This window comes from Salmo trutta, unplaced genomic scaffold (assembly GCF_901001165.1).
Source record: "Salmo trutta unplaced genomic scaffold, fSalTru1.1, whole genome shotgun sequence".
Lineage (NCBI taxonomy): Eukaryota > Metazoa > Chordata > Actinopteri > Salmoniformes > Salmonidae > Salmo > Salmo trutta.
The window spans coordinates 1-19,712 of record NW_021822365.1 but is presented as its reverse complement, the minus strand read 5'-3'; the positions used below and the strand labels follow the sequence as shown (position 1 = coordinate 19,712).

The window sequence follows — 19,712 nt, the reverse complement described above, 5'->3', positions numbered from 1 at the left end:
GCAAACAGCCACCTCTTGGGCGCAGGACGATGTGGCTGAATGGTTTAGGTGAATGGACATGCTAATCTATTGTGATATTCACGAGTTGGCTCAATGTCGCACTTCATTTAGAAAACCTGCAAAAAGTAGAGCAAATCTGACTTCCACGAACATTGATTCCAATGAAATACACTTGAAATGACACCCAGCCCCTAAAACTTGTGAATATCTCATGCTCTGCATTGGCCGGGAATCGAACCCGGGTCAACTGCTTGGAAGGCAGCTATGCTCACCACTATACCACCAATGCTATGTGAAGCTCACTAGCAACATGGAGACATCGATTCATATCCTGACCGTCATTTTTGTGGAAAGTGAAAAATCTTTCACCAAACGGATCGTTGGTATAGTTGTACGATTATGGCTTAGGGTGCGAGAGGTCCCTGGTTAAAAAATCTATCATTTTAATCAGTACCTGTTACCTTCAGATTAGTCCCGTGACACTTGTGGGAAACGTAGGGCAAAACGGAGAACATTGTGACAAGTGGGGTCACAGTAGTTTGTAGCCCAAAGATTTTGGATTCTACAAACAGAAGTTGGCACATAGAGGGTTTCGACTTCAGACGAGTCCCCTGACACTTGTGGGGGACGTAGAGAGAAATTGAGAACACCACCGTGTTCGTGAGGGTCTCCCCTTTCCAGGGAGTGGTCATACGAGTTTGTAGGTCAAACGGTTCAGATGCTACAGATGTTTTTGTGAGAAGACCGATTATTGGTATGTCTCATGGTTTGACAAACATAGCTCTAGCTCCACCACCTTTCATTGCAGATGTGGAGGTGTAACATGAACAGTTATGGAGGCTTGAGACAGATATGACGGGTCTCAATCTCTCTAGTTGAAAATTGATCGATTTGAATGGGTATTTTTTACGTTCGTTTACTTTGATTCACGTACTGATGCATCAATCGACTGAAAATAAATGAGCTCCATTCTTTTTGAAGTTTTATTTTTTCATTTTGTCTTTTAAAATATGAATTGACCTCATTTTGCTCAATATTCATTTGTCAACACTCATCATCAGTTTGCTGTCGCGGCTTAAGAAGACAGAATGTGAAAGACACAGCAGATGAAATACAAAAGATTTGAACTGAAGCCTGGTCAACAGTTTGGAAGACTGCTATGCTCACAAGTATAGCACAAACACTCACATGAGGTTCAATCTTTCCAAGCACCATGGACAACAACAATCGATATCCTCATTGTCATTGCCGCAGAAAGCAAAAAATGTTGTTCTTGTGTAAGGCTCATTGGTCTAGGGGTACGATTCTTGCTTCAGGTGTGAGAGGTCCCTGGTTGAAATCCCGGATGAGCCCTTTTGCAGATCTTTTCACCACTATACCACCAATGCTATGTGAAGCTCACTAGCAACATGGAGACATCGATTCATATCCTGACCGTCATTTTTGTGGAAAGTGAAAAATCTTTCACCAAACGGATCGTTGGTATAGTTGTACGATTATGGCTTAGGGTGCGAGAGGTCCCTGGTTAAAAAATCTATCATTTTAATCAGTACCTGTTACCTTCAGATTAGTCCCGTGACACTTGTGGGAAACGTAGGGCAAAACGGAGAACATTGTGACAAGTGGGGTCACATTAGTTGTAGCCCAAAGATTTTGGATTCTACAAACAGAAGTTGGCACATAGAGGGTTCCGACTTCAGACGAGTCCCCTGACACTTGTGGGGACGTAGAGAGAAATTGAGAACACCACCGTGTTCGTGAGGGTCTCCCCTTTCCAGGGAGTGGTCATACGAGTTTGTAGGTCAAACGGTTCAGATGCTACAGATGTTTTTGTGAGATGGTTTGACAAACATAGCTCTAGCTCCACCACCTTTCATTGCAGATGTGGAGGTGTAACATGAACAGTTATGGAGGCTTGAGACAGATATGACGGTCTCAATCTCTCTAGTTGAAAATGATCGATTTGAATGGGTATTTTTTACAGTTCGTTTACTTTGATTCACGTACTGATGCATCAATCGACTGCAAAATAAATGAGCTCCATTCTTTTTGAAGTTTTATTTTTTCATTTTCCTTTTAAAATATGAATTGACCTCATTTTGCTCAATATTCATTTGTCAACACTCATCATCAGTTTGCTGTCGCGGCTTAAGAAGACAGAATGTGAAAGACACAGCAGATGAAATACAAAAGATTTGAACTGAAGCCTGGTCAACAGTTTGGAAGACTGCTATGCTCACAAGTATAGCACAAACACTCACATGAGGTTCAATCTTTCCAAGCACCATGGACAACAACAATCGATATCCTCATTGTCATTTCTATCCATATATAATAAGTATATGCATATTGTAGTTACTGGGTAGGTGTAGGAGGCATTTAAAAATGGGCACATATTTTTTCAAAAATTCTCAATACTGCCCCCTAGCCCAAACAGGTTAACAAGCTCAGACAGGCAGATCTCGGGCCACTGGTTGCAAACAGCCACCTCTTGGGCGCAGGACGAGGTGGCTGAATGGTTTAGGTGATGGACTGCTAATCTATTGTGATATTCACTAGTTGACTCAATATCGCACTTCATTTAGAAAACCTGCAAAAAGTAAGAGCAAACCTGACTTCCACAAACCAGGACATTGATTCCAATGTAATACACTTGAAATGACACCCAGCCCCTAAAACTTGTGAATATCGCATGCTCTGCATTGGCCGGGAATCGAACCCGGGTCAACTGCTTGGAAGGCAGCTATGCTTACCACTATACCACCAATGCTATGTGAAGCTCACTAGCAACATGGAGACATCGATTCATATCCTGACCGTCATTTTTGTGGAAAGTGAAAAATCTTTCACCAAACGGATCGTTGGTATAGTTGTACGATTATGGCTTAGGGTGCGAGAGGTCCCTGGTTAAAAAATCTATCATTTTAATCAGTACCTGTTACCTTCAGATTAGTCCCGTGACACTTGTGGGAAACGTAGGGCAAAACGGAGAACATTGTGACAAGTGGGGTCACATTAGTTTGTAGCCCAAAGATTTTGGATTCTACAAACAGAAGTTGGCACATAGAGGGTTTCGACTTCAGACGAGTCCCCTGACACTTGTGGGGGACGTAGAGAGAAATTGAGAACACCACCGTGTTCGTGAGGGTCTCCCCTTTCCAGGGAGTGTTCATACGAGTTTGCAGGTCAAACGGTTCAGATGCTACAGATGTTTTTGTGAGAAGACCGATTATTGGTATGTCTCATGGTTTGACAAACATAGCTCTAGCTCCACCACCTTTCATTGCAGATGTGGAGGTGTAACATGAACAGTTATGGAGGCTTGAGACAGATATGACGGGTCTCAATCTCTCTAGTTGAAAATTGATCGATTTGAATGGGTATTTTTTTACGTTCGTTTACTTTGATTCACGTACTGATGCATCAATCGACTGAAAATAAATGAGCTCCATTCTTTTTGAAGTTTTATTTTTTCATTTTGTCTTTTAAAATATGAATTGACCTCATTTTGCTCAATATTCATTTGTCAACACTCATCATCAGTTTGCTGTCGCGGCTTAAGAAGACAGAATGTGAAAGACACAGCAGATGAAATACAAAAGATTTGAACTGAAGCCTGGTCAACAGTTTGGAAGACTGCTATGCTCACAAGTATAGCACAAACACTCACATGAGGTTCAATCTTTCCAAGCACCATGGACAACAACAATCGATATCCTCATTGTCATTGCCGCAGAAAGCAAAAAATGTTGTTCTTGTGTAAGGCTCATTGGTCTAGGGGTAGGATTCTTGCTTCGGGTGCGAGAGGTCCCGGGTTGAAATCCCGGATGAGCCCTTTTGCAGATCTTTTAACAAGCTCAGACAGGCAGATCTCGGGCCACTGGTTGCAAACAGCCACCTCTTGGGCGCAGGACGAGGTGGCTGAATGGTTTAGGCGATGGACTGCTAATCTATTGTGATATTCACTAGTTGACTCAATATCGCACTTCATTTAGAAAACCTGCAAAAAGTAAGAGCAAACCTGACTTCCACAAACCAGGACATTGATTCCAATGTAATACACTTGAAATGACACCCAGCCCCTAAAACTTGTGAATATCTCATGCTCTGCATTGGCCGGGAATCGAACCCAGGTCAACTGCTTGGAAGGCAGCTATGCTCACCACTATACCACCAATGCTATGTGAAGCTCACTAGCAACATGGAGACATCGATTCATATCCTGACCGTCATTTTTGTGGAAAGTGAAAATCTTTCACCAAACGGATCGTTGGTATAGTTGTACGATTATGGCTTAGGGTGCGAGAGGTCCCTGGTTAAAAAATCTATCATTTTAATCAGTACCTGTTACCTTCAGATTAGTCCCGTGACACTTGTGGGAAACGTAGGGCAAAACGGAGAACATTGTGACAAGTGGGGTCACAGTAGTTTGTAGCCCAAAGATTTTGGATTCTACAAACAGAAGTTGGCACATAGAGGGTTTCGACTTCAGACGAGTCCCCTGACACTTGTGGGGGACGTAGAGAGAAATTGAGAACACCACCGTGTTCGTGAGGGTCTCCCCTTTCCAGGGAGTGGTCATACGAGTTTGTAGGTCAAACGGTTCAGATGCTACAGATGTTTTTGTGAGAAGACCGATTATTGGTATGTCTCATGGTTTGACAAACATAGCTCTAGCTCCACCACCTTTCATTGCAGATGTGGAGGTGTAACATGAACAGTTATGGAGGCTTGAGACAGATATGACGGGTCTCAATCTCTCTAGTTGAAAATTGATCGATTTGAATGGGTATTTTTTACGTTCGTTTACTTTGATTCACGTACTGATGCATCAATCGACTGAAAATAAATGAGCTCCATTCTTTTTGAAGTTTTATTTTTTCATTTTGTCTTTTAAAATATGAATTGACCTCATTTTGCTCAATATTCATTTGTCAACACTCATCATCAGTTTGCTGTCGCGGCTTAACCTGTTTGGTATAGGGGGCAGTATTGAGAATTTTGGAAAAAATATGTTCCCATTTTTAACTGCCTCCTACACCAACTCAGAAGCTAGAATATGCATATTATTGTTCAGGTTTGGATAGAAAACACTCTGAATTTTCTAAAACTGTTTGAATGGTGTCTGTGAGTATAACAGAACTCCTATGGCAGGCAAAAACCTGACAAGGTTTCAAGCAGGAAGTACCCTGTCTGACAAGGAGTCGTGCGTCTTACCTCTTTTTATTGAAAAGTAAGGATCTTAGCTGTAACGTGACAATTCCCAGGGCTCCAATAGGCTCTCAGAGCCCGCAAAATAACTGAAGGTTTACGAGGGAACCTCAGGTTGAAACATATTATCGCCTTTTGTAAGTGGATGCTCGGAGGACCTTTCAATGATGCGCGTGCATGAGTCGCTTCTGAGGAGAAATTTTATTCGGCTGTTTAGGCTCAATGCATACTCCCGGTCGGAATATTATCACTTCTCTACGACATAAATGGCATAAAAATTGGTTTTAAACAGCGGTTGACATGCTTCGAAGTACGGTAATGGAATATTTAGACATTTTTGACACGCCAATGCGCCATGCGCGACACCGCGAAAAAGCATTCTAGAACTCACGAACAAAACGTCGCTGTTTGGATATAACGATGGATTATTTGGGACCAAACCAACATTTGTTATTGAAGTAGAAGTCCTGGCAGTGTATTCTGATGAAGAACAAGCAAGGTAAGAACATCTTTCTTATAGGAAATGTGATTTTGGTGGATGCTGACCTGGGTGGGTATCTAAATAGCTAGCCCTGTAATGCCGGGCTATGTACTTAGATTATTGCAAAATGTGCTTCATCCGAAAAGCTATTTTAAAATCGGACATATCGAGTGCATAGAGGGGTAATGTATCTATAATTCTTAAAATAATTGTTATGCTTTTTGTGAACGTTTATCGTGAGTAATTTAGCAAACTGTTAGTAAATTCACCGGAAGTTTGCGGTGGTTATGCTTTTTCTGAACGTCACATGCTAATGTAAAAAGCTGTTTTTTGATATAAATATGAACTTGATTGAACAGACATGCATGTATTGTATAACACAATGTCCTAGGTGTGTCATCTGATGAAGATTATAAAAGGTTAGTGCTGCATTTAGCTGTGGTTTGGGTTTATGTGACATGATATGCTAGCTTGAAAAATGGGTGTCTGATTTTTTCTGGCTGGGTACTCTGCTAACATAATCTAATGTTTTGCTTTTGTTGTAAAGCCTTTTTGAAATCGGACAGTGGGGTTAGATTAACGAGATTCTTGTCTTTAAATAGCTGTGAAATAGTCATATGTTTGAGATAAGAAGACAGAATGTGAAAAACACAGCAGATGAAATACAAAAGATTTGAACTGAAGCCTGGTCAACAGTTTGGAAGACTGCTATGCTCACAAGTATAGCACAAACACTCACATGAGGTTCAATCTTTCCAAGCACCATGGACAACAACAATCGATATCCTCATTGTCATTGCCGCAGAAAGCAAAAAATGTTGTTCTTGTGTAAGGCTCATTGGTCTAGGGGTAGGATTCTTGCTTCGGGTGCGAGAGGTCCCGGGTTGAAATCCCGGATGAGCCCTTTTGCAGATCTTTTAACAAGCTCAGACAGGCAGATCTCGGGCCACTGGTTGCAAACAGCCACCTCTTGGGCGCAGGACGAGGTGGCTGAATGGTTTAGGTGATGGACTGCTAATCTATTGTGATATTCACTAGTTGACTCAATATCGCACTTCATTTAGAAAACCTGCAAAAAGTAAGAGCAAACCTGACTTCCACAAACCAGGACATTGATTCCAATGTAATACACTTGAAATGACACCCAGCCCCTAAAACTTGTGAATATCTCATGCTCTGCATTGGCCGGGAATCGAACCCAGGTCAACTGCTTGGAAGGCAGCTATGCTCACCACTATACCACCAATGCTATGTGAAGCTCACTAGCAACATGGAGACATCGATTCATATCCTGACCGTCATTTTTGTGGAAAGTGAAAAATCTTTCACCAAACGGATCGTTGGTATAGTTGTACGATTATGGCTTAGGGTGCGAGAGGTCCCTGGTTAAAAAATCTATCATTTTAATCAGTACCTGTTACCTTCAGATTAGTCCCGTGACACTTGTGGGAAACGTAGGGCAAAACGGAGAACATTGTGACAAGTGGGGTCACAGTAGTTTGTAGCCCAAAGATTTTGGATTCTACAAACAGAAGTTGGCACATAGAGGGTTTCGACTTCAGACGAGTCCCCTGACACTTGTGGGGGACGTAGAGAGAAATTGAGAACACCACCGTGTTCGTGAGGGTCTCCCCTTTCCAGGGAGTGGTCATACGAGTTTGTAGGTCAAACGGTTCAGATGCTACAGATGTTTTTGTGAGAAGACCGATTATTGGTATGTCTCATGGTTTGACAAACATAGCTCTAGCTCCACCACCTTTCATTGCAGATGTGGAGGTGTAACATGAACAGTTATGGAGGCTTGAGACAGATATGACGGGTCTCAATCTCTCTAGTTGAAAACTGATCGATTTGAATGGGTATTTTTTACGTTCGTTTACTTTGATTCACGTACTGATGCATCAATCGACTGAAAATAAATGAGCTCCATTCTTTTTGAAGTTTTATTTTTTCATTTTGTCTTTTAAAATATGAATTGACCTCATTTTGCTCAATATTCATTTGTCAACACTCATCATCAGTTTGCTGTCGCGGCTTAAGAAGACAGAATGTGAAAGACACAGCAGATGAAATACAAAAGATTTGAACTGAAGCCTGGTCAACAGTTTGGAAGACTGCTATGCTCACAAGTATAGCACAAACACTCACATGAGGTTCAATCTTTCCAAGCACCATGGACAACAACAATCGATATCCTCATTGTCATTGCCGCAGAAAGCAAAAAATGTTGTTCTTGTGTAAGGCTCATTGGTCTAGGGGTAGGATTCTTGCTTCAGGTGTGAGAGGTCCCTGGTTGAAATCCCGGATGAGCCCTTTTGCAGATCTTTTAACAAGCTCAGACAGGCAGATCTCGGGCCACTGGTTGCAAACAGCCACCTCTTGGGCGCAGGACGAGGTGGCTGAATGGTTTAGGCGATGGACTGCTAATCTATTGTGATATTCACTAGTTGACTCAATATCGCACTTCATTTAGAAAACCTGCAAAAAGTAAGAGCAAACCTGACTTCCACAAACAAGGACATTGATTCCAATGTAATACACTTGAAATGACACCCAGCCCCTAAAACTTGTGAATATCTCATGCTCTGCATTGGCCGGGAATCGAACCCAGGTCAACTGCTTGGAAGGCAGCTATGCTCACCACTATACCACCAATGCTATGTGAAGCTCACTAGCAACATGGAGACATCGATTCATATCCTGACCGTCATTTTTGTGGAAAGTGAAAAATCTTTCACCAAACGGATCGTTGGTATAGTTGTACGATTATGGCTTAGGGTGCGAGAGGTCCCTGGTTAAAAAATCTATCATTTTAATCAGTACCTGTTACCTTCAGATTAGTCCCGTGACACTTGTGGGAAACGTAGGGCAAAACGGAGAACATTGTGACAAGTGGGGTCACATTAGTTTGTAGCCCAAAGATTTTGGATTCTACAAACAGAAGTTGGCACATAGAGGGTTTCGACTTCAGACGAGTCCCCTGACACTTGTGGGGGACGTAGAGAGAAATTGAGAACACCACCGTGTTCGTGAGGGTCTCCACTTTCCAGGGAGTGTTCATACGAGTTTGCAGGTCAAACGGTTCAGATGCTACAGATGTTTTTGTGAGAAGACCGATTATTGGTATGTCTCATGGTTTGACAAACATAGCTCTAGCTCCACCACCTTTCATTGCAGATGTGGAGGTGTAACATGAACAGTTATGGAGGCTTGAGACAGATATGACGGGTCTCAATCTCTCTAGTTGAAAACTGATCGATTTGAATGGGTATTTTTTACGTTCGTTTACTTTGATTCACGTACTGATGCATCAATCGACTGAAAATAAATGAGCTCCATTCTTTTTGAAGTTTTATTTTTTCATTTTGTCTTTTAAAATATGAATTGACCTCATTTTGCTCAATATTCATTTGTCAACACTCATCATCAGTTTGCTGTCGCGGCTTAAGAAGACAGAATGTGAAAGACACAGCAGATGAAATACAAAAGATTTGAACTGAAGCCTGGTCAACAGTTTGGAAGACTGCTATGCTCACAAGTATAGCACAAACACTCACATGAGGTTCAATCTTTCCAAGCACCATGGACAACAACAATCGATATCCTCATTGTCATTGCCGCAGAAAGCAAAAAATGTTGTTCTTGTGTAAGGCTCATTGGTCTAGGGGTAGGATTCCTGCTTCGGGTGCGAGAGGTCCCGGGTTGAAATCCCGGATGAGCCCTTTTGCAGATCTTTTAACAAGCTCAGACAGGCAGATCTCGGGCCACTGGTTGCAAACAGCCACCTCTTGGGCGCAGGACGAGGTGGCTGAATGGTTTAGGCGATGGACTGCTAATCTATTGTGATATTCACTAGTTGACTCAATATCGCACTTCATTTAGAAAACCTGCAAAAAGTAAGAGCAAACCTGACTTCCACAAACAAGGACATTGATTCCAATGTAATACACTTGAAATGACACCCAGCCCCTAAAACTTGTGAATATCTCATGCTCTGCATTGGCCGGGAATCGAACCCAGGTCAACTGCTTGGAAGGCAGCTATGCTCACCACTATACCACCAATGCTATGTGAAGCTCACTAGCAACATGGAGACATCGATTCATATCCTGACCGTCATTTTTGTGGAAAGTGAAAAATCTTTCACCAAACGGATCGTTGTTATAGTTGTACGATTATGGCTTAGGGTGCGAGAGGTCCCTGGTTAAAAAATCTATCATTTTAATCAGTACCTGTTACCTTCAGATTAGTCCCGTGACACTTGTGGGAAACGTAGGGCAAAACGGAGAACATTGTGACAAGTGGGGTCACATTAGTTTGTAGCCCAAAGATTTTGGATTCTACAAACAGAAGTTGGCACATAGAGGGTTTCGACTTCAGACGAGTCCCCTGACACTTGTGGGGGACGTAGAGAGAAATTGAGAACACCACCGTGTTCGTGAGGGTCTCCACTTTCCAGGGAGTGTTCATACGAGTTTGCAGGTCAAACGGTTCAGATGCTACAGATGTTTTTGTGAGAAGACCGATTATTGGTATGTCTCATGGTTTGACAAACATAGCTCTAGCTCCACCACCTTTCATTGCAGATGTGGAGGTGTAACATGAACAGTTATGGAGGCTTGAGACAGATATGACGGGTCTCAATCTCTCTAGTTGAAAACTGATCGATTTGAATGGGTATTTTTTACGTTCGTTTACTTTGATTCACGTACTGATGCATCAATCGACTGAAAATAAATGAGCTCCATTCTTTTTGAAGTTTTATTTTTTCATTTTGTCTTTTAAAATATGAATTGACCTCATTTTGCTCAATATTCATTTGTCAACACTCATCATCAGTTTGCTGTCGCGGCTTAAGAAGACAGAATGTGAAAGACACAGCAGATGAAATACAAAAGATTTGAACTGAAGCCTGGTCAACAGTTTGGAAGACTGCTATGCTCACAAGTATAGCACAAACACTCACATGAGGTTCAATCTTTCCAAGCACCATGGACAACAACAATCGATATCCTCATTGTCATTGCCGCAGAAAGCAAAAAATGTTGTTCTTGTGTAAGGCTCATTGGTCTAGGGGTAGGATTCCTGCTTCGGGTGCGAGAGGTCCCGGGTTGAAATTCCGGATGAGCCCTTTTGCAGATCTTTTAACAAGCTCAGACAGGCAGATCTCGGGCCACTGGTCGCAAACAGCCACCTCTTGGGCGCAGGACGAGGTGGCTGAATGGTTTAGGCGATGGACTGCTAATCTATTGTGATATTCACTAGTTGACTCAATATCACACTTCATTTAGAAAACCTGCAAAAAGTAAGAGCAAACCTGACTTACACAAACCAGGACATTGATTCCAATGTAATACACTTGAAATGACACCCAGCCCCTAAAACTTGTGAATATCTCATGCTCTGCATTGGCCGGGAATCGAACCCAGGTCAACTGCTTGGAAGGCAGCTATGCTCACCACTATACCACCAATGCTATGTGAAGCTCACTAGCAACATGGAGACATCGATTCATATCCTGACCGTCATTTTTGTGGAAAGTGAAAAATCTTTCACCAAACGGATCGTTGGTATAGTTGTACGATTATGGCTTAGGGTGCGAGAGGTCCCTGGTTAAAAAATCTATCATTTTAATCAGTACCTGTTACCTTCAGATTAGTCCCGTGACACTTGTGGGAAACGTAGGGCAAAACGGAGAACATTGTGACAAGTGGGGTCACAGTAGTTTGTAGCCCAAAGATTTTGGATTCTACAAACAGAAGTTGGCACATAGAGGGTTTCGACTTCAGACGAGTCCCCTGACACTTGTGGGGGACGTAGAGAGAAATTGAGAACACCACCGTGTTCGTGAGGGTCTCCCCTTTCCAGGGAGTGGTCATACGAGTTTGTAGGTCAAACGGTTCAGATGCTACAGATGTTTTTGTGAGAAGACCGATTATTGGTATGTCTCATGGTTTGACAAACATAGCTCTAGCTCCACCACCTTTCATTGCAGATGTGGAGGTGTAACATGAACAGTTATGGAGGCTTGAGACAGATATGACGGGTCTCAATCTCTCTAGTTGAAAATTGATCGATTTGAATGGGTATTTTTTTACGTTCGTTTACTTTGATTCACGTACTGATGCATCAATCGACTGAAAATAAATGAGCTCCATTCTTTTTGAAGTTTTATTTTTTCATTTTGTCTTTTAAAATATGAATTGACCTCATTTTGCTCAATATTCATTTGTCAACACTCATCATCAGTTTGCTGTCGCGGCTTAAGAAGACAGAATGTGAAAGACACAGCAGATGAAATACAAAAGATTTGAACTGAAGCCTGGTCAACAGTTTGGAAGACTGCTATGCTCACAAGTATAGCACAAACACTCACATGAGGTTCAATCTTTCCAAGCACCATGGACAACAACAATCGATATCCTCATTGTCATTGCCGCAGAAAGCAAAAAATGTTGTTCTTGTGTAAGGCTCATTGGTCTAGGGGTAGGATTCTTGCTTCGGGTGCGAGAGGTCCCGGGTTGAAATCCCGGATGAGCCCTTTTGCAGATCTTTTAACAAGCTCAGACAGGCAGATCTCGGGCCACTGGTTGCAAACAGCCACCTCTTGGGCGCAGGACGAGGTGGCTGAATGGTTTAGGTGATGGACTGCTAATCTATTGTGATATTCACTAGTTGACTCAATATCGCACTTCATTTAGAAAACCTGCAAAAAGTAAGAGCAAACCTGACTTCCACAAACCAGGACATTGATTCCAATGTAATACACTTGAAATGACACCCAGCCCCTAAAACTTGTGAATATCTCATGCTCTGCATTGGCCGGGAATCGAACCCAGGTCAACTGCTTGGAAGGCAGCTATGCTCACCACTATACCACCAATGCTATGTGAAGCTCACTAGCAACATGGAGACATCGATTCATATCCTGACCGTCATTTTTGTGGAAAGTGAAAAATCTTTCACCAAACGGATCGTTGGTATAGTTGTACGATTATGGCTTAGGGTGCGAGAGGTCCCTGGTTAAAAAATCTATCATTTTAATCAGTACCTGTTACCTTCAGATTAGTCCCGTGACACTTGTGGGAAACGTAGGGCAAAACGGAGAACATTGTGACAAGTGGGGTCACAGTAGTTTGTAGCCCAAAGATTTTGGATTCTACAAACAGAAGTTGGCACATAGAGGGTTTCGACTTCAGACGAGTCCCCTGACACTTGTGGGGGACGTAGAGAGAAATTGAGAACACCACCGTGTTCGTGAGGGTCTCCCCTTTCCAGGGAGTGGTCATACGAGTTTGTAGGTCAAACGGTTCAGATGCTACAGATGTTTTTGTGAGAAGACCGATTATTGGTATGTCTCATGGTTTGACAAACATAGCTCTAGCTCCACCACCTTTCATTGCAGATGTGGAGGTGTAACATGAACAGTTATGGAGGCTTGAGACAGATATGACGGGTCTCAATCTCTCTAGTTGAAAATTGATCGATTTGAATGGGTATTTTTTACGTTCGTTTACTTTGATTCACGTACTGATGCATCAATCGACTGAAATTAAATTAGCTCCATTCTTTTTGAAGTTTTATTTTTTCATTTTGTCTTTTAAAGTATGAATTGACCTCATTTTGCTCAATATTCATTTGTCAACACTCATCATCAGTTTGCTGTCGCGGCTTAAGAAGACAGAATGTGAAAGACACAGCAGATGAAATACAAAAGATTTGAACTGAAGCCTGGTCAACAGTTTGGAAGACTGCTATGCTCACAAGTATAGCACAAACACTCACATGAGGTTCAATCTTTCCAAGCACCATGGACAACAACAATCGATATCCTCATTGTCATTGCCGCAGAAAGCAAAAAATGTTGTTCTTGTGTAAGGCTCATTGGTCTAGGGGTAGGATTCTTGCTTCGGGTGCGAGAGGTCCCGGGTTGAAATCCCGGATGAGCCCTTTTGCAGATCTTTTAACAAGCTCAGACAGGCAGATCTCGGGCCACTGGTTGCAAACAGCCACCTCTTGGGCGCAGGACGAGGTGGCTGAATGGTTTAGGCGATGGACTGCTAATCTATTGTGATATTCACTAGTTGACTCAATATCGCACTTCATTTAGAAAACCTGCAAAAAGTAAGAGCAAACCTGACTTCCACAAACCAGGACATTGATTCCAATGTAATACACTTGAAATGACACCCAGCCCCTAAAACTTGTGAATATCTCATGCTCTGCATTGGCCGGGAATCGAACCCAGGTCAACTGCTTGGAAGGCAGCTATGCTTACCACTATACCACCAATGCTATGTGAAGCTCACTAGCAACATGGAGACATCGATTCATATCCTGACCGTCATTTTTGTGGAAAGTGAAAAATCTTTCACCAAACGGATCGTTGGTATAGTTGTACGATTATGGCTTAGGGTGCGAGAGGTCCCTGGTTAAAAAATCTATCATTTTAATCAGTACCTGTTACCTTCAGATTAGTCCCGTGACACTTGTGGGAAACGTAGGGCAAAACGGAGAACATTGTGACAAGTGGGGTCACAGTAGTTTGTAGCCCAAAGATTTTGGATTCTACAAACAGAAGTTGGCACATAGAGGGTTTCGACTTCAGACGAGTCCCCTGACACTTGTGGGGGACGTAGAGAGAAATTGAGAACACCACCGTGTTCGTGAGGGTCTCCCCTTTCCAGGGAGTGGTCATACGAGTTTGTAGGTCAAACGGTTCAGATGCTACAGATGTTTTTGTGAGAAGACCGATTATTGGTATGTCTCATGGTTTGACAAACATAGCTCTAGCTCCACCACCTTTCATTGCAGATGTGGAGGTGTAACATGAACAGTTATGGAGGCTTGAGACAGATATGACGGGTCTCAATCTCTCTAGTTGAAAATTGATCGATTTGAATGGGTATTTTTTTACGTTCGTTTACTTTGATTCACGTACTGATGCATCAATCGACTGAAAATAAATGAGCTCCATTCTTTTTGAAGTTTTATTTTTTCATTTTGTCTTTTAAAATATGAATTGACCTCATTTTGCTCAATATTCATTTGTCAACACTCATCATCAGTTTGCTGTCGCGGCTTAAGAAGACAGAATGTGAAAGACACAGCAGATGAAATACAAAAGATTTGAACTGAAGCCTGGTCAACAGTTTGGAAGACTGCTATGCTCACAAGTATAGCACAAACACTCACATGAGGTTCAATCTTTCCAAGCACCATGGACAACAACAATCGATATCCTCATTGTCATTGCCGCAGAAAGCAAAAAATGTTGTTCTTGTGTAAGGCTCATTGGTCTAGGGGTAGGATTCTTGCTTCGGGTGCGAGAGGTCCCGGGTTGAAATCCCGGATGAGCCCTTTTGCAGATCTTTTAACAAGCTCAGACAGGCAGATCTCGGGCCACTGGTTGCAAACAGCCACCTCTTGGGCGCAGGACGAGGTGGCTGAATGGTTTAGGTGATGGACTGCTAATCTATTGTGATATTCACTAGTTGACTCAATATCGCACTTCATTTAGAAAACCTGCAAAAAGTAAGAGCAAACCTGACTTCCACAAACCAGGACATTGATTCCAATGTAATACACTTGAAATGACACCCAGCCCCTAAAACTTGTGAATATCTCATGCTCTGCATTGGCCGGGAATCGAACCCGGGTCAACTGCTTGGAAGGCAGCTATGCTCACCACTATACCACCAATGCTATGTGAAGCTCACTAGCAACATGGAGACATCGATTCATATCCTGACCGTCATTTTTGTGGAAAGTGAAAAATCTTTCACCAAACGGATCGTTGGTATAGTTGTACGATTATGGCTTAGGGTGCGAGAGGTCCCTGGTTAAAAAATCTATCATTTTAATCAGTACCTGTTACCTTCAGATTAGTCCCGTGACACTTGTGGGAAACGTAGGGCAAAACGGAGAACATTGTGACAAGTGGGGTCACAGTAGTTTGTAGCCCAAAGATTTTGGATTCTACAAACAGAAGTTGGCACATAGAGGGTTTCGACTTCAGACGAGTCCCGTGACACTTGTGGGAAACGTAGAGAGAAATTGAGAACACCACCGTGTTCGCGAGGGTCTCCTCTTTCCAGGGAGGGGTCATAGGATTTTGTAGGTCAAACGGTTCAGATGCTACAGATGTTTTTGTGAGAAGACCGATTATTGGTATGTCTCATGGTTTGACAAACATAGCTCTAGCTCCACCACCTTTCATTGCAGATGTGGAGGTGTAACATGAACAGTTATGGAGGCTTGAGACAGATATGACGGGTCTCAATCTCTCTAGTTGAAAATTGATCGATTTGAATGGGTATTTTTTACGTTCGTTTACTTTGATTCACGTACTGATGCATCAATCGACTGAAAATAAATTAGCTCCATTCTTTTTGAAGTTTTATTTTTTCATTTTGTCTTTTAAAATATGAATTGACCTCATTTTGCTCAATATTCATTTGTCAACACTCATCATCAGTTTGCTGTCGCGGCTTAAGAAGACAGAATGTGAAAGACACAGCAGATGAAATACAAAAGATTTGAACTGAAGCCTGGTCAACAGTTTGGAAGACTGCTATGCTCACAAGTATAGCACAAACACTCACATGAGGTTCAATCTTTCCAAGCACCATGGACAACAACAATCGATATCCTCATTGTCATTGCCGCAGAAAGCAAAAAATGTTGTTCTTGTGTAAGGCTCATTGGTCTAGGGGTAGGATTCTTGCTTCGGGTGCGAGAGGTCCCGGGTTGAAATCCCGGATGAGCCCTTTTGCAGATCTTTTAACAAGCTCAGACAGGCAGATCTCGGGCCACTGGTCGCAAACAGCCACCTCTTGGGCGCAGGACGAGGTGGCTGAATGGTTTAGGCGATGGACTGCTAATCTATTGTGATATTCACTAGTTGACTCAATATCACACTTCATTTAGAAAACCTGCAAAAAGTAAGAGCAAACCTGACTTCCACAAACCAGGACATTGATTCCAATGTAATACACTTGAAATGACACCCAGCCCCTAAAACTTGTGAATATCTCATGCTCTGCATTGGCCGGGAATCGAACCCAGGTCAACTGCTTGGAAGGCAGCTATGCTCACCACTATACCACCAATGCTATGTGAAGCTCATTAGCAACATGGAGACATCGATTCATATCCTGACCGTCATTTTTGTGGAAAGTGAAAAATCTTTGACCAAACGGATCGTTGGTATAGTTGTACGATTATGGCTTAGGGTGCGAGAGGTCCCTGGTTAAACAATCTATCATTTGATTCAGTACCTGTTACCTTCAGATTAGTCCCGTGACACTTGTGGGAAACGTAGGGCAAAACGGAGAACATTGTGACAAGTGGGGTCACAGTAGTTTGTAGCCCAAAGATTTTGGATTCTACAAACAGAAGTTGGCACATAGAGGGTTTCGACTTCAGACGAGTCCCCTGACACTTGTGGGGGACGTAGAGAGAAATTGAGAACACCACCGTGTTCGTGAGGGTCTCCCCTTTCCAGGGAGTGGTCATACGAGTTTGTAGGTCAAACGGTTCAGATGCTACAGATGTTTTTGTGAGAAGACCGATTATTGGTATGTCTCATGGTTTGACAAACATAGCTCTAGCTCCACCACCTTTCATTGCAGATGTGGAGGTGTAACATGAACAGTTATGGAGGCTTGAGACAGATATGACGGGTCTCAATCTCTCTAGTTGAAAATTGATCGATTTGAATGGGTATTTTTTACGTTCGTTTACTTTGATTCACGTACTGATGCATCAATCGACTGAAAATAAATGAGCTCCATTCTTTTTGAAGTTTTATTTTTTCATTTTGTCTTTTAAAATATGAATTGACCTCATTTTGCTCAATATTCATTTGTCAACACTCATCATCAGTTTGCTGTCGCGGCTTAAGAAGACAGAATGTGAAAGACACAGCAGATGAAATACAAAAGATTTGAACTGAAGCCTGGTCAACAGTTTGGAAGACTGCTATGCTCACAAGTATAGCACAAACACTCACATGAGGTTCAATCTTTCCAAGCACCATGGACAACAACAATCGATATCCTCATTGTCATTGCCGCAGAAAGCAAAAAATGTTGTTCTTGTGTAAGGCTCATTGGTCTAGGGTTATGATTCTTGCTTCGGGTGCGAGAGGTCCCGGGTTGCAAATCCCGGATGAGCCCTTTTGCAGATCTTTTAACAAGCTCAGACAGGCAGATCTCGGGCCACTGGTCGCAAACAGCCACCTCTTGGGCGCAGGACGAGGTGGCTGAATGGTTTAGGCGATGGACTGCTAATCTATTGTGATATTCACTAGTTGACTCAATATCGCACTTCATTTAGAAAACCTGCAAAAAGTAAGAGCAAACCTGACTTCCACAAACCAGGACATTGATTCCAATGTAATACACTTGAAATGACACCCAGCCCCTAAAACTTGTGAATATCTCATGCTCTGCATTGGCCGGGAATCGAACCCAGGTCAACTGCTTGGAAGGCAGCTATGCTCACCACTATACCACCAATGCTATGTGAAGCTCACTAGCAACATGGAGACATCGATTCATATCCTGACCGTCATTTTTGTGGAAAGTGAAAAATCTTTCACCAAACGGATCGTTGGTATAGTTGTACGATTATGGCTTAGGGTGCGAGAGGTCCCTGGTTAAAAAATCTATCATTTTAATCAGTACCTGTTACCTTCAGATTAGTCCCGTGACACTTGTGGGAAACGTAGGGCAAAACGGAGAACATTGTGACAAGTGGGGTCACATTAGTTTGTAGCCCAAAGATTTTGGATTCTACAAACAGAAGTTGGCACATAGAGGGTTTCGACTTCAGACGAGTCCCCTGACACTTGTGGGGGACGTAGAGAGAAATTGAGAACACCACCGTGTTCGTGAGGGTCTCCCCTTTCCAGGGAGTGGTCATACGAGTTTGTAGGTCAAACGGTTCAGATGCTACAGATGTTTTTGTGAGAAGACCGATTATTGGTATGTCTCATGGTTTGACAAACATAGCTCTAGCTCCACCACCTTTCATTGCAGATGTGGAGGTGTAACATGAACAGTTATGGAGGCTTGAGACAGATATGACGGGTCTCAATCTCTCTAGTTGAAAACTGATCGATTTGAATGGGTATTTTTTACGTTCGTTTACTTTGATTCACGTACTGATGCATCAATCAACTGAAAATAAATGAGCTCCATTCTTTTTGAAGTTTTATTTTTTCATTTTCTCTTTTAAAATATGAATTGACCTCATTTTGCTCAATATTCATTTGTCAACACTCATCATCAGTTTGCTGTCGCGGCTTAAGAAGACAGAATGTGAAAGACACAGCAGATGAAATACAAAAGATTTGAACTGAAGCCTGGTCAACAGTTTGGAAGACTGCTATGCTCACAAGTATAGCACAAACACTCACATGAGGTTCAATCTTTCCAAGCACCATGGACAACAACAATCGATATCCTCATTGTCATTGCCGCAGAAAGCAAAAAATGTTGTTCTTGTGTAAGGCTCATTGGTCTAGGGGTAGGATTCTTGCTTCGGGTGCGAGAGGTCCCGGGTTGAAATCCCGGATGAGCCCTTTTGCAGATCTTTTAACAAGCTCAGACAGGCAGATCTCGGGCCACTGGTCGCAAACAGCCACCTCTTGGGCGCAGGACGAGGTGGCTGAATGGTTTAGGCGATGGACTGCTAATCTATTGTGATATTCACTAGTTGACTCAATATCGCACTTCATTTAGAAAACCTGCAAAAAGTAAGAGCAAACCTGACTTCCACAAACAAGGACATTGATTCCAATGTAATACACTTGAAATGACACCCAGCCCCTAAAACTTGTGAATATCTCATGCTCTGCATTGGCCGGGAATCGAACCCGGGTCAACTGCTTGGAAGGCAGCTATGCTCACCACTATACCACCAATGCTATGTGAAGCTCACTAGCAACATGGAGACATCGATTCATATCCTGACCGTCATTTTTGTGGAAAGTGAAAAATCTTTCACCAAACGG

General features: G+C 42.5%; 21 non-coding genes across 21 annotated transcripts; 8 read left to right on the top strand and 13 right to left on the bottom strand.

Annotated features, from left to right (window-relative positions):
• Window positions 1–217: 217 nt before the first annotated feature.
• Window positions 218–289, bottom strand: trnag-ucc (transfer RNA glycine (anticodon UCC)). The gene has a single exon. It is a non-coding gene; the product is annotated as a tRNA-Gly (tRNA).
• Window positions 290–2,698: 2,409 nt separating this feature from the next.
• Window positions 2,699–2,770, bottom strand: trnag-ucc (transfer RNA glycine (anticodon UCC)). Its single transcript has one exon. It is a non-coding gene; the product is annotated as a tRNA-Gly (tRNA).
• Window positions 2,771–3,763: 993 nt separating this feature from the next.
• On the top strand, window positions 3,764–3,835 carry trnap-cgg (transfer RNA proline (anticodon CGG)). The gene has a single exon. It is a non-coding gene; the product is annotated as a tRNA-Pro (tRNA).
• Window positions 3,836–4,108: 273 nt separating this feature from the next.
• Window positions 4,109–4,180, bottom strand: trnag-ucc (transfer RNA glycine (anticodon UCC)). The gene has a single exon. It is a non-coding gene; the product is annotated as a tRNA-Gly (tRNA).
• A 2,344-nt stretch (window positions 4,181–6,524) lies between these two features.
• On the top strand, window positions 6,525–6,596 carry trnap-cgg (transfer RNA proline (anticodon CGG)). The gene has a single exon. It is a non-coding gene; the product is annotated as a tRNA-Pro (tRNA).
• A 273-nt stretch (window positions 6,597–6,869) lies between these two features.
• trnag-ucc (transfer RNA glycine (anticodon UCC)) lies at window positions 6,870–6,941 on the bottom strand. The gene has a single exon. It is a non-coding gene; the product is annotated as a tRNA-Gly (tRNA).
• Window positions 6,942–8,278: 1,337 nt separating this feature from the next.
• Window positions 8,279–8,350, bottom strand: trnag-ucc (transfer RNA glycine (anticodon UCC)). The gene has a single exon. It is a non-coding gene; the product is annotated as a tRNA-Gly (tRNA).
• Window positions 8,351–9,342: 992 nt separating this feature from the next.
• trnap-cgg (transfer RNA proline (anticodon CGG)) lies at window positions 9,343–9,414 on the top strand. The gene has a single exon. It is a non-coding gene; the product is annotated as a tRNA-Pro (tRNA).
• Window positions 9,415–9,687: 273 nt separating this feature from the next.
• Window positions 9,688–9,759, bottom strand: trnag-ucc (transfer RNA glycine (anticodon UCC)). Its single transcript has one exon. It is a non-coding gene; the product is annotated as a tRNA-Gly (tRNA).
• A 1,337-nt stretch (window positions 9,760–11,096) lies between these two features.
• Window positions 11,097–11,168, bottom strand: trnag-ucc (transfer RNA glycine (anticodon UCC)). Its single transcript has one exon. It is a non-coding gene; the product is annotated as a tRNA-Gly (tRNA).
• A 993-nt stretch (window positions 11,169–12,161) lies between these two features.
• On the top strand, window positions 12,162–12,233 carry trnap-cgg (transfer RNA proline (anticodon CGG)). Its single transcript has one exon. It is a non-coding gene; the product is annotated as a tRNA-Pro (tRNA).
• Window positions 12,234–12,506: 273 nt separating this feature from the next.
• Window positions 12,507–12,578, bottom strand: trnag-ucc (transfer RNA glycine (anticodon UCC)). The gene has a single exon. It is a non-coding gene; the product is annotated as a tRNA-Gly (tRNA).
• Window positions 12,579–13,570: 992 nt separating this feature from the next.
• On the top strand, window positions 13,571–13,642 carry trnap-cgg (transfer RNA proline (anticodon CGG)). Its single transcript has one exon. It is a non-coding gene; the product is annotated as a tRNA-Pro (tRNA).
• A 273-nt stretch (window positions 13,643–13,915) lies between these two features.
• Window positions 13,916–13,987, bottom strand: trnag-ucc (transfer RNA glycine (anticodon UCC)). Its single transcript has one exon. It is a non-coding gene; the product is annotated as a tRNA-Gly (tRNA).
• Window positions 13,988–14,980: 993 nt separating this feature from the next.
• Window positions 14,981–15,052, top strand: trnap-cgg (transfer RNA proline (anticodon CGG)). Its single transcript has one exon. It is a non-coding gene; the product is annotated as a tRNA-Pro (tRNA).
• A 273-nt stretch (window positions 15,053–15,325) lies between these two features.
• trnag-ucc (transfer RNA glycine (anticodon UCC)) lies at window positions 15,326–15,397 on the bottom strand. The gene has a single exon. It is a non-coding gene; the product is annotated as a tRNA-Gly (tRNA).
• Window positions 15,398–16,389: 992 nt separating this feature from the next.
• trnap-cgg (transfer RNA proline (anticodon CGG)) lies at window positions 16,390–16,461 on the top strand. The gene has a single exon. It is a non-coding gene; the product is annotated as a tRNA-Pro (tRNA).
• A 273-nt stretch (window positions 16,462–16,734) lies between these two features.
• Window positions 16,735–16,806, bottom strand: trnag-ucc (transfer RNA glycine (anticodon UCC)). The gene has a single exon. It is a non-coding gene; the product is annotated as a tRNA-Gly (tRNA).
• Window positions 16,807–18,144: 1,338 nt separating this feature from the next.
• Window positions 18,145–18,216, bottom strand: trnag-ucc (transfer RNA glycine (anticodon UCC)). The gene has a single exon. It is a non-coding gene; the product is annotated as a tRNA-Gly (tRNA).
• A 992-nt stretch (window positions 18,217–19,208) lies between these two features.
• Window positions 19,209–19,280, top strand: trnap-cgg (transfer RNA proline (anticodon CGG)). Its single transcript has one exon. It is a non-coding gene; the product is annotated as a tRNA-Pro (tRNA).
• Window positions 19,281–19,553: 273 nt separating this feature from the next.
• On the bottom strand, window positions 19,554–19,625 carry trnag-ucc (transfer RNA glycine (anticodon UCC)). Its single transcript has one exon. It is a non-coding gene; the product is annotated as a tRNA-Gly (tRNA).
• Between the last annotated feature and the right edge of the window lie 87 nt (window positions 19,626–19,712).